Here is a 13,546-nt window from a genome sequence, read left to right on the forward strand (position 1 = left end):
CCATAGCCACAGCCTTGGATTCCAGCAGAAATCAGGCCTTGCTCTCTTTCACTCTGCCTTTCCAGCCTGCAGCTTTTGCATCCAGCTTCTAGCTCACGCCACTCAACTCTGCTCTGGCCTTTTGTCTTTCAAATTAACAGACAGTTGAACCCACCCATTTGTCCTCTGGTACAGAGCCACTCCCTTTGCTATCTTAAGGTAAAGGTAAAGGGACCCCTGACCATTAGGTCCAGTCGCGGTCGACTATGGGGTTGCGGCACTCATCTCGCTTTACTGGCCGAGGGAACCAGCGTACAGCTCCTGGGTCATGTGGCCAGCATGACTAAGCCGCTTCTGGCGAACCAGAGCAGCACACGGAAATGCCGTATACCTTCCCACTGGAGTGGTACCTATTTATCTACTTGCACTTTGCAGGCGCTGGGATAACAGGAGCTCACCCCGTCGTGGGGATTCGAACCGCCGACCTTCTGATCAGCAAGCCCTAGGCTCTGTGGTTTAACCCACAGCGCCACCCACATCCATAATTAGCGGACCATTACCAAGGTGGCCTGGTTATTCCCCTTCCCCCAAACTCAGAACAGTAGGAATAATCATGAGTACAAGAAAAGAAAAATGGAAACACAGGCCGATTCTCCTTGAGCCAAGTCCAACTTATCTTGGGAGAAAATGCAATGCCTTGTCAGTTTCCCCTTAACAAGAAGTTATTCTAAAACAGTGATTCTCAAAACATTTTCAATTTGGGGTCATCTTTCTAAACTTACCCTACCTTTTTAGGGAACACTCCTAAATTCAACTCTAATCTCTTAAATGATAGGTGGATGTGTAGGTTCACATGCACAATGCTGTTTATCTCATGACTATTCTTGAAGAACTGCAGACTAAGATTTTAGCATCAATACAGCTGCCCTCTCTCTCACTCTTAAACCTGTATATTTTGACAAGCAAGAACTGGACCCTGCAATCAATAACAGAATGAATATGGGTTAAGAAGTTGAAACTTCATCCACCAATAAAGGACACCCTACTTCATGACCCACTGCTAAGTATGGCTGATGGGATATGTGGGAGCCTTCTCTGTAATAACACCCAGGCTATGGAACTTCCTACCATAGGCCACACAGCTAACAATTTATGATGTTGAAATGCACACTGAGCATTTTTTAAAGCTTTTTGTTTTAGGGTATAAATGTCTAAAGAAAAAATGTGTTTCTTCCTCTAGCTGCTTCCTCCAGAGTTCTGATCCAGGTCATGGGGGAAGGGGGAGAGAAAGACTGCTGTTAGAAATAAAAATCCTACTTATACAAAAGTCAATGAGCATTCCTAAAGCAACTCTAGATTCCAACCAGTATATAAACAGCAAAATGTTACTTGCTACAGAGTACAAGCAAACTCAGAATGTTCATAGTCTGGAGGTTGTTTGGATTATATAATGCCATCAAACTCCCTATTATCTTTTGCTAATATATGTGAATGCTTTCTGTGTCCATAGAGTGCAGTGGTATGGGAAAGTAAGACCAACTGTGAGACAACATGTGGGTTAAAATGGACACAAGTTTAATGGCTACAGCTTTACACAGAGTTGGGAATGGCATAGGGCAGGGATGTCCAACCGGTCGACCGTGATCTACCGGTCGATCGCGGGGCATCCTATGATCCTGATGGATCCCCCCCAAAAAATGGTAGATCACTGCCTTTTTTAAAAAAAAGTGGGAGTAGATCACGGTCTCTTGGAAGTTGGAGATCCCTGGCATAGGGCAATGACACAGATTTCTAACATCCTACTTGCTCATTCCTCATTTTGAATGCTGGGGGGAAACCTTAAGCCCAGAAGCAGAGCAGAAGGGGTATTCGTCACAAGCCCCATCCCTTGGGAGAACAGCGAACAGTTTATTGGGAAGAGCTTGCACCTCAGTGTGGTAAAGTAGCAGCCAGATAATGTCACCACCTGGCCACCCTCTCAGGCTCTCACACAATCCCACCCTCCTGTGATAGCATAAAATAGGACAAGTTGGTGGGAAGCCTGGACTTAACCAAGAATACACATATCTTTGCCCTAAGGAATGAAAAGACTAGTTTTTAGTGAAAGAGCCAGCTATGAAGTTTAAAAGATTACTGACACTTTTTTCAGAAAAAAAGCCAACCCCCCCATTTCCTACCTATGCATTACTCACGAACGTTTCTTCACAAACTTTCTAAGAATTTAATTACATACTTTCCCTTCCCTTCCTGTCCTTGCTTTCCAGAAAAACAAAACATACCGCTTAACTGTGGATTTGGTGTACATGGGAGGAGGTGTGTGCTTTTGCGCCTTATGAAGTAATTAGATATCTCCTAGCAGTTTATAACCAATGGCAATCAACTACTTCTGGCATTACAAAAGAGCCCCCAGACACCTTTATAGATATTCAATCCCTTCTGTTTGCTATGCCTTCACAAAGAAAACAGTTTATACAATTAAGCATATAGTTAAGAGAGACAGATATGTGAGACTGCAAAGGAAATTAAGAATCTCTCTCATCTCCAAATTTTGACACTGAATTGCTTCCAAGTGACATGGGCTATGCAACTTTCAGTTACAGAACCCATAACAGGACAGTAGATCAGGCACAGGAAACCTGAGGCTGGCCAGGCCCTTCATCTTACCTGTCCCTACAGACATACATCTTCTGCCAGGTCAGCCTCCTCCCTCCTCTAATTTGATTAGAAGGGCTCAATTTTCACCCCTACTGTGGCATGCTAGGCAGAGAGCGGAAACCCTAATAAGACAATGATTCATAAATCATAGGTCTTGTTCATATCAATCCTGACACTTCCTTAAAAACTGTTGATCAGCCAAACATGCAACTGTCCTGTGATCTTCAGGAGAAGGGCAGTATATAAATTTAATAAATAACAACAACAACAACAACAGAACAACAAGAAGATAATAGTAATAGCAAGAAAAGCATCAACATTGTTTGTGCATTGGACAATGAAGTTTGAGACATACAGAATCCTTCAGACTACACACACATCATGTGATCATTTCAGTTCAAAAGAACAGCCTGTGACACACACAAAGATCCATCCCAATCGGCATTTTCATTCATGAATGTGAAGACACCACGACTGTCATTACATACCCAACTACAACAAAGAGGAATTTGGAATATCAAACACAACTTGCATCAAATGTGTCAGGGGATCCTATGATCAGGTTTTGGCTGCTTCAAAACACTCTCAAAACAATCCAAAAGAAAATACACAAAAGGTTTGAGAGGCAAACTCCTTATCCTTGTATTTCAGGAAAGAGAAAGTGAAAGTTTCCTGGTACCTTAAATAAACATCCACCATAGACAACTAAGAGTTAATTCTCTCTAGCTTTTTTATTCGCCTTGGCCAGATAGTTCGTGTATCCATAAACACTCCAAACACCTTTCCAGCACCTCTTTCAGGTAACGGAATTTAATAGTATTCTCTGCGCTTTACCCTCCCAAGTATTATCTTCTGTACCAGGCAGTACCAGGCATAGGGAAACTCCGGCCCTCCAGATGTTTGGGACTACAATTATTATCCCTGACCACTGGTCCTGTTAGTTAGGGATGATGGGAATTGTATTCCAAACATCTGGAGGGCCGGAGTTTGCCTACGCCTGTTCCATACGCTCGATGCACAAGGCATCTTTCAGTAATCCCACAAACGACATACACACAAAAGGGGGGTTCGTTTATCTTTAAAAGCAAATTCAAACGCAAGTGCCAAACTTCTCCTCTCCGGGCTCTGCGCGGAGTCCAGAGGCCAAAGATTAACAACTTCTCGCCGTGACCTCCAGCCAGCAAACAAGAGGTGCGTGCGTGTTTGTGTGTGTCGGAGAGAGAGAGAAATTGTTAAACAAAGGACTGCCCGGGACGGGCTGGCTATTCGGCTACGACGAGAAGCTTCAGCAAAGCCTCGCTCCTGGAAGAGAAATTCCTCCTGCGCACCGAGGGGAGCCCTCGGGATTGGCCTCCTCCTCCTCCTCCTCCGGCAGCGAAACTTTCTTTCCCTGCTTGGGGCCCGACCACGGAGCCTCCTCTGCCAGCTTCCAAAGGCCCCTGCCGCCACGATCTGGATCAAGGCGAGGTTGGGGGGCCGTTTCGCCACCAGGCCCCGCCGAGCCTCGAGGAAATAGGCCGGGGCAGCTTCCGTGAGGGGAAGCGGACGAGGCCTGGCCGTCGGTGCTTTCCTCTTTGTTTCCCTTCCGCTCTCTCTTTCTCCCTCACACACACACACATACCGAGCGCCGGCTTCGCCGCCTCCTTCCCCGCGCGTCGAACGAAGCCGACTCAACTTACCTGGCGGCGCCTCGGAGCGAGCGGCTTGGACGGAGGAGCAGGTCGCGCGGTCAAGGGGCTCCGGCTACTGCGGAGCCAACATGGAGGCTCTGGGCCTTTCGGCGCCTCCGTGGCGCGCGCGCGCGCGAACTCCGCCTGGCTGAGGAAAAGGCCTCGCGCGGCGGCGACAGCAGGAGGCGGGAGAGGAGGAAGCAGCAGCAGCAGGCCGCTTCCACAGCGCGTTCTGCTCAGAGCCCGCTTTCCGCCGGTCACATGTCCCTTCGCGGCAACGGTAGACGACGAGGAGGAGCAGCGCGCGCGCGCACCTTTCCTCCGCTTTCCTCTCCTCACCCTCACTTTCCCTCCCTACCCGGAGAGAGAGAGAGGAAAAACGCCGCACAGCGGCGCTACCCAATCAGTGCTCTACGCAGAAGGTCGGTAGGTGGGGATTTAAGCGTGACGGCGCTCGCAGGCGCGCGGCGCTGTCTTGCCACCGAGACCCAAAGCAAGATAGGTCCCTGCCGCCACCCAGGGGCATTCTGGGAAGGTCCTCCAGGTCCCCAGCAGGGGAGGGCTGAAAGAGAACAGGAGTGAGCGCATGCGCAAACGCTGTGACCATTTCTCTCTCAAAAAAGGAGCAGGCGCAAACGGGAGCATTACGTAATCCCGAATTAGAGATTTAGTTGAATCGTTTGGGGAAGCGGGTGCTAGTCGGAGAGAGAGAGAGATTTATAGACTAGCAGCAGAGTTCTTGCTCCGTCATGGTGTTGCCTGCGCAGGTGACTTGATTTTTTAAAGTTGCATTGTAGGCTGCTGATGCACGTGGAGGCCTCTTGAAGGATTTGACAGTCCTCCCCTCTCACCCTGCTCAACAACAACGACATATCTGGTTTTGGCTCCGTGGCAGTTGTGGCCGTTAACCGTGAGAAACGGGCTCACGCGAGACAGTTCACGTGACCGGGACACGTCACGCGCGTCCATTCGGAAACAAGCCCCCCTGAGGGGGATGGCTCACCCCCAGATTGTTGTGGGACTCCAGCTGCCATCAGCCCCCAGCAAAGGAGCCCACTCCTAGGGTCCGAGGTCCCTTCGCCCCCGCCACCAACATATTTGAGACTGTCCCCCTCCCCAGGTGATAAATAAAAGTAAAGGTAAAGGGACCCCTGACCATTAGGTCCAGTCGTGGCCGACTCTGGGGTTGCGGCGCTCATCTCGCTTTATTGGCCGAGGAAGCCGGCATACAGCCCATTACGGAGATTCAAACCGCCGACCTTCTGATTGGCAGGTCCTAGGCTCTGTGGTTTAACCCACAGCGCCACTCGCGTCCAGATGATAAATATTGCCATTCAAATAGTGTGCATGTGACCAGGCTTTTTAGTGGGGCTGGGCTTACCTACCCCCCCCCCCATTTTATTAAAGTTGGCACCCCATGCAGCCTCCCCAGCGGTCACAGATGATGAGAGTTGTAGTCCAAGGGCATCTGGAAGTTTCCCCACCCACCCACAGGTATAGGATTGCAGCCTTAAGAGGCTGCATGTCAAAACGTTCAGCTTCCAGGTTGCTATATTCTGAAGAGCAAAAAAGAGAACACATTTGCCAACTTTTACTTTTAACTATGGATCACTATATGATGAAATAGAGGATGTGTCTTGGAAAAAGAGGGTGTACAGCAACCCTGCATGATCTGCCCCTTAACTGGAATGGTGGGAGCAGCCCAATGGCAAAGTGCATGATTTGCATGCGGAAGGTCCCTGGCACCTGAACTTCAAAATATCAGGTATATATTTTTATTTATTACATTTTTATACCGCCCTTCAACAGTAGATCTCAAGGCAGTTCATGACATAAAAATACAGCAAGTGAGGTGACATATCTGCCCAGGTTTCTAGACTGAGAGCCAAAGCTTGCCCTGGCAAAGACGTAACCCATGGGTAGGCAAACTAAGGCCCGGGGGCCGGATCCGGGCCAGTCGCCTTCTAAATCCAGCCCACGGACGATCCAGGAATCGGTATGTTTTTATATGAGTAGAATGTGTGCTTTTATCTAAAATGCATCTGTGGGTTATTTGCTGGCCATGGGAATTCATTTGTTTTTTTCCTCCAAAATATAGTCCAGCCCCCCACAAGGTCTGAAGAAGAGTTTGGATTTGATATCCCACTTTATCACTACCCGAAGGAGTCTCAAAGCGGCTAACATTCTCCTTTCCCTTCCTCCCCCACAACAAACACTCTGTGAGGTGAGTGGGGCTGAGAGACTTCAGAGAAGTGTGACTAGCCCAAGGTCACCCAGCAGCTGAATGTGGAGGAGCGGAGACACGAACCCGGTTCACCAGATTACAAGTCTACCGCTCTTAACCACTACACCATACACCAGCCCCCTACTGAAAAAGTTTGCTGACCCCTGACGTAACCCATGCCTTCCATAGATATATGTAATCAGGGTGTGAGGACTTCATTTCTCACGCTGGCAGCTGAGGAAGCCAGATTAGCATTGCCGCCTGCATGCAGCTGTACAGGATAAGATGGTGAGATTCTGATTGGTGCAAGGTCATCCAAGGAACTTCACAGCTGAGCTAAAGGATTCGAACCTGCATTTGCAAAACCTAATGCCCTCTGGTAGCCAATAAGCCCTTGGGAGACCTTGCTTCAAATGTTGAATTACAAGCTCGCAGTGCCCTCTGTTTCCCCATCCCTGGTCATCACAGAGCCCTCTGCCCCCTGCTGTTGTCCCAGCCTTACAACCTGGGCCTGCCTTTGCACACATACTTCTGCACAGAGTCCACATGGTCTGAGCCACCTCCTGCCACTGTGTTCCCAACTCCACTTGACTGTGGATTCCCACTGGATTTCTATTTGCTTTCTTATCCTAGGTCACTCAGTTTTTGCTACTTTCCTAGTAGTCTTGTGCTGAGCTGCCCTCCTTGCCCTCAGGCTTGAGTGCTCCCTCTCTCCTGCCCTTCTGTGCTCTGCTGGGGTTTGCTTTGTCTTGCAGGGGCTGCCTGAGTTTAGAGTCCCCTTGCTCTGGTCTGGCTTGACTGCACTTCCCAACCTCCTGGGTGATGTGATCCTGCAGCGGGGGCTGCTCCTGCCAAGCCTGTGAGGCTCTGCAACAAGAGTGCTGCAGGGTGACTCCTAGTGGCATGAGACTGTATTCCCTGTCTCTCAACTTGCCAAAGCATGGTACAAGTTCCCCAGCCCTGCAGCAGAGAGTGCAGGCAGGGAGCCAGGAATGAAGGTTGTGAGAAGTGATTTCCAGGTGTTGGCATGGCAAGCCAGCATAGTTCTCCCTCTCCACCAGGAGAGAGGAGACGGAGCATGTCCACACATCTGCTTGGGGCCTGAAAGTGTTCAGCATCCATTGCTGAAGCCCGGGTGACTGCTTGGGAGTGAAGCTTGGGAATGAAATGTCAGCAATAGCAGTGTTTGTACCTGTGCTGAAGAAACAAACTTGAAGAGACGAAGAAGAAGAGCTTGGATTTGATATCCCACTTTATCACTACCTGAAGGAGCCTCAAAGTGGCCAACAATCTCCTTTCCCTTCCTCCCCCACAACAAACACTCTGTGAGGTGAGTGGGGCTGAGAGACTTCAGAGAAGTGTGACTAGCCCAAGGTCACCCAGCAGCTGCATGTGGAGGAGCGGAGAAGCGAACCCGGTTCACCAGATTACGAGACTACCGCTCTTAACCACTACAGCACACTGGCTCTCAAAAGCTGGTGTTTTTTTCACCAAGTGCCCAGTGTTCATGCCCTTCCACAACAGTGCCCCCTCCTGGCGCTCAAAGTCCCCATGAGAAGTGTGTGTGGCACAGTTCCATGCCACGAGAGGCATCATGTGATTTGTGGCTGGTGCATTTGGGTTGATATCTTGCCAGGGCTATCTGTTGATCGGCCATGGGGCTTTGCTGCATATGGAGAGAAGTCTCATGCCAGCATGGGTGTGACTAGCAAATGGGATGGGCCCCCAATTTTCTCACAACGGTCCTAATCTATTGTTTCCTATGAAGTGGGGCCCTGTGCCTTTTGATGGTATAGAACACTGGTCTTTAGCTGGTGCATTGGGGCCCACAAGTGGGTCATGACCTGATTCAATGTGGGTCACAACAGGAGCACTATCAACATCCAGCTATATGGTTAAATGTTAAGAAATGGGTGTCCAATTACATGTTTGGGTTAAAATGGGTTGTGGGTCTGAAAAGATTGAAGATCTTATATATATGTGGTCTGAAGAGGGTTTGGATGTGGTAGATTGTTGGCTTCCCAGTATGTCCTGTCCCCATCCCAGGTCATCCCTTTTCTGGGATGTGGCAGGTGTGGCTCTTATGCACAGGTGGATGGACTTCTGTTGATGGCAGAGGGGGATTTCTGAATGAGTTCCCCTCTTCTAGGGTGGGACCTGTGGCACCATGTCCTAAACTCCTTCAGCCCAGCTGATAGGGAGTTTGGATTGCACCAAAACTGACAATGACATTAAATGGCAAACTATGGAGTGATTTTTGAGAAGACTTCTCATTTAATAAGTCTGTCTAATCTCAGGAGATAGCAGGTTTCTATTTTGCTTTGCACTTTTTGGGGGGGGGTTCAGAATCTGTGGTGTCACTGGATAAATTGTATATGTTTTCATGGATGTTAATAACTGCTGCTCAGTAGTGCTGGAAGCCTTGAGGACAAAAGCACACTCTTATTATTAACAAGCATGAATAATAGCTGTGAAGAAAAAGCTTTCCTGTGTTTAGGACAACAAGGAAACAGGATGTGAAATAATTATCTATGATTTATGTTATATTTATAAACTTGTGGAGGGGGGATGAGATAGTGTTAACTCCTCGGGAAACATCAGTCTCCCAACAAGAATGCAGATTGTCATTCAGGCACTAATCTGTGTCATGTTATTTGTACTGATTGTGCTGTCTCCTTGGGAATGGATGTCCTTGCCCTTCACGCCTTATATAAAATTGTTGTCCACTCAAAACACTTAAGATAAGGAGAATTATAACTGAGCAAGCCTATATTCCAATGACAGAGTGTGTTTATATGAGGCGTGAGGACATATTCACCCATATCTTATGTCCACTCAGCCCAGGAAGGAAGGGGGAAACACAGTGTCCTGAAAATCTCAAAACACAAGAAAGTATTATTTGGTTTGTTGGTTTATTTGTTTTATTATTACATTTATATCCCACCCATAGCTGTCAACTTTTCCCTTTTTTAAAGGGAAATTCCCTTATTCCGAATAGGATGCCTCACAAGAAAAGGGAAAAGTTGACAGCTATGATCCCACCTTTCACCCAAAGAGCTCAAAGTGGCGTACATGGTTCTCCGTCTTCCTGTTTTATCCTCACAACCCTGAGAGGTATGTTAGGCTAAGAGACTGTGACTGGCCCAAGGCTGCATGTTTGAGTGAGGATTGGAATGCTAGCATCTCCCAAGTCTCAATGCTACACCACACTGGCAACACACCACAAATGGCAATCATGTGTCTGGCATCCATGGAAGCAAATTAAAGGTGTATGATGCAAAGAAAAAAGGAGAGTGGCAGGAAGTGCAAAAGGGAAGAGGAAAGGTCTGTGACACAGCATTAATTTTCCTAATGATAAAATAAGTCTAAGTATTAAAGTTGTGTTAATTAGCTTCATCTCAGTGTAATCTGAAAATCTCACAGTCAAATATACCAATCTTAGATAAAGTTGAGACAATGAAAAAAAAAATGTCTGTGTATGCTACACACTGGAAAATTTTCTGGCTCCACTGGGATAAAAGAAGCATTCAGTACTTTGCTAGTTGGATATATATCCTTATTTTATTGTGGTCCCTTGTTCAGTGAAATTTCTTTTGGGCTTTTCACACTGTAGAATCCTGAAGCTCTCTTGCAGAAATGCTGCCACAAGATGGCAGTACATCCCACCATTAATAAGATATTTTGTATGGGGTTCTCTCTTACAAACCTGTCAACTGTGAATCACAAACATATTTAAAATTTAGTGAGGGGGTAAGTTTGTGGGTCATAAAATCTTCTTGGCATGAGGTGGACCAACTCATGTGCCAAAACAGTGTCACAAAATATATTACTCCACTGAAACAGGGTTATTCTTGTTTGCAGTCAGAGATGCTACGTGTTTAGTAATGGGCTGCAATCAATGTAAGCCAGTTAATGAAACTATTTAGCCAAATTCTGCATTTAAAAGCCAAGGGAAAAACCTAGCCAAAGATTTCAGCAGGCATCGAGAACAGTACAACTAAGCTGCCTGCCTAATATTAATAGACTTGTTATCTAAGCTCACTGTAACTGCAGAGAGATTCTCCACACCTTTCTGAAGCTCCAAAATGAGCACAGCCGGAAATTACATTGATTACTATTTAATGACACAATGCACATCTGTGTATTATATCAGGGCTATTTCTTTAAATTCTACCATATCCTGCTTACTTTAGCTGCTTCCTTTCTGGCATGTCTCTGTGTACATTGTTACAGATATAAAGCCTGCTATATTATTTCACACCGGGGCCACCATTTGAATGAAAAGCTATGCAGGGTAACTATATATATATATAAAAGAGGCAAATCAAGTGATAACTAGCATGACTTCATCTTCCGTTGAATGGCAATGTTATTTGGGATGGGGGGGGGGAGACACAAGAAGGTTGGTTAGTGCAGATTCATACAACTTCTTTCACACAACCACAAAATGGCCACTGAGAGAGGGGAATTCCACCTAAGGGGTTAAACATACAACGGAATACCCCACAGACTTTGGATGCAAGGATGTATTTAAGGTTGTGTATAATTCCCCTTTATCACTGCTTAGTGTGTGTGTTTATGTTGGAGGCGAGGTTTGAATTAAGGAATCTCATTGCCCACAGACAGCATGCTGAACCATTTCTGCAAGTAGTCAGATTGTAGCAGTGTCAGGTTGCTACATCACTTTCTCTGGAGCTCTTGTTAGATTAATTGTAAAACAGGAAGTGGAACTCAGATCAGTCATGAAAAAACTTTAAATGAGTTTGGTCCTATTTTCTGATTAATTGTCATGGATATAAGTGAAACTCTAAACTACCGTGTAGCTTCTTATTTACATTTCCCCAAGATAACCTTTGTTTGGCTGATGTGAAAAGAAAGCTTTTCTTTTTGAAAAAATGCCAAGGAGGATGTTGCAATAAAGCAAATAATGTTTCCCGCTTATGTCAATATCTCTGGATCTTATTGCGTCAGATGGGAACATTTTGGATTATCTTCTTGCATGAAGAACATGGCCCTATGGCATGGGTAGGCAAACTTAAGGCCTGGGGGTCGGATCCGGCCCAATCACCTTCTAAATTCGACCCGCAGACGGTCTGGGAATCAGTGTGTTTTTACATGAGTAGAATGTGTCCTTTTATTTAAAATGCATCTATGGGTTATTTTTGGGACCTGCCTGGTGTTTTTACATGAGTAGAATGTGTCCTTTTATTTAAAATGCATCTCTGGGTTATTTGTGGAGCACAGGAATTTGTTCACACCCCCCCAATATAGTCCGACCCCCCACAAGGTCTGAGGGACAGTGGACCGACCCCCTGCTGAAAAAGTTTGCTGACCCCTGCCAGAAGCATGCCAGTTAATTGCTCACTGAGATCAAAGTCCAACAACAATCAGTTTATCATGTTTCCTGAGAATTTTGTTTATTTATTTAAATGAAAGCTGCTGGAAGGTTATCCAAAGAAAATAAACTGCTCCCACTAGTTTGAATGCAGACTAATAGTGTATTCCTATACATATCTACTCAGAAGTTAGACCCAATGGGACTTCCTCCCAGATGCAGCTGTATGGGATTGCAGCCTAAGGGCCTTCCAGACAGCATTTCTATCGCTTATGATACTGGACAGTGCCAGTAAGCCACTGTAAATTACAGATTATGAGGGGCCCCTAAGTAAAACAATTTTCTAAATCAATTTTTACATAATTGCTTAAAAATAAAGGAAACAAGGAAAACATACTTTAAACCAGACATGATCATTCTGAGATGATAAAAATATACTTAATGGCTACACAATTGTCACATTGTGGTCATATATCTGCAAAGAAATAACTATAATTTGTATCAGCATTTCATTAGGCCTGTCCATAAGCTTCCAAACATCACTGGGGGCAAGTGAGACCCAGTTCAGGTCGAGTGCAGACTGCACAGTGTTTGTTGCAAAATATGTTTTAGCTAGATTAGTTTTTAGTTGCATCCTTGCCTACATACCAGTATATATTTGCATATAAAGCGTTTTTCCTACTTTCATTGTCCTTTCTGCTGTACTTTTTTTTGTAGTTGGATGCACCATTCCTCCTGTTTGACCAAACCAGCACTGATGAAACAGCAGGCTATGTGATATTTAACATGTCTGGATTTCTTGGCTGAGTTCTTTAATAAGATGTAACAACAAAGATGTAACAACAAAGTTCTGCACATTTATACAGTAGAGTGATGTGACCAGAATGCTGTTAAATAACTTTGGAGAGCAAGTTTGACATATGTTTGACATATTCCGTCCCTTCTTTTGGCAAAGGGCAAGTTTGTTCTTCTAGAGAAGTGAACATTTCCTACCTGGAGTTCATGCTGCAGTTTACTCATTGCAATTAAAGGATGTAGTTTGACGTATGTAATGACGCCTGTTCAGTTACCCCAAAGATATCAATATACACAACATAATTTGTCTCTAGGAAGAGAACAAACAATACTCAAGTTCTTATCTAATACTGCTACAACTGAAAAGCTATTGCAGCTGCTTTTTTTAGAAGTAATGAACCATTGGGAAAATAAATATAACAACACCAGAATTCAGATATCCTTAGTCACACATGAGGAAATTGTTGGGCTACTAAAAGAGAAACCGAGTTAGTGATTGTTCCATGATGCTTAAGGCTAGAACTCTCAAAGGAGGTAGTGATTTTATGTAATGATATATTTGTCTATATCAGGCTTCCACTATCTAGTGCCTTTCAGGTGTTTCAAGACTAAAACTCTAACCAACCTTGACCATTGGCCATTATGGCTGGAGAAGATGGGAGTCCTAGATCCAAACATCTGAAGGACACTGGGTTGAGTAAGGCTGATCTGTATAGCAAAAAATGTATGGGAAAACTTTGCTAGCCACAGATTTTGGTAGCATAAAATATGGTCCTATCTACTCACCATCAGCAGCTGAGATTTGTTTCCATGGAAGCAAAGTTATTTCCCTGCACTCAATCAGACATAGAACAGCAGCTCTTGCAGTCAAAATAGCTTTGCAGACAA

At 45.5% G+C, this 13,546-nt stretch overlaps 1 protein-coding gene and 1 long non-coding RNA gene across 6 annotated transcripts in view; one reads left to right on the top strand and one right to left on the bottom strand.

Moving 5' to 3' along the window:
• The window catches only part of SCAF11 (SR-related CTD associated factor 11), a 28,613-nt gene extending 24,193 nt beyond the window's left edge, over positions 1 to 4,420 (bottom strand). For all 3 annotated transcript variants that reach the window (XM_053405254.1, XM_053405253.1, XM_053405252.1), the window contains exon 1: positions 4,314 to 4,420. The gene's annotated coding sequence lies outside the window, so the exon portion shown is untranslated. The remainder of the gene's footprint in view (positions 1 to 4,313) is intronic.
• A 449-nt stretch (positions 4,421 to 4,869) lies between these two features.
• On the top strand, positions 4,870 to 12,906 carry LOC128421919 (uncharacterized). 3 transcript variants are annotated; one of them, XR_008332401.1, is made up of 2 exons: positions 4,870 to 5,071; positions 12,581 to 12,906. It is a non-coding gene; the product is annotated as an uncharacterized LOC128421919 (long non-coding RNA). The 3 variants fall into 3 exon arrangements; XR_008332399.1 differs by lacking the exon at positions 4,870 to 5,071 and adding an exon at positions 5,078 to 5,437; XR_008332400.1 differs by lacking the exon at positions 4,870 to 5,071 and adding an exon at positions 8,951 to 9,642.
• Positions 12,907 to 13,546: the final 640 nt, after the last annotated feature.

Source organism: Podarcis raffonei, chromosome 10 (assembly GCF_027172205.1).
Source record: "Podarcis raffonei isolate rPodRaf1 chromosome 10, rPodRaf1.pri, whole genome shotgun sequence".
Taxonomy (NCBI): domain Eukaryota; kingdom Metazoa; phylum Chordata; class Lepidosauria; order Squamata; family Lacertidae; genus Podarcis; species Podarcis raffonei.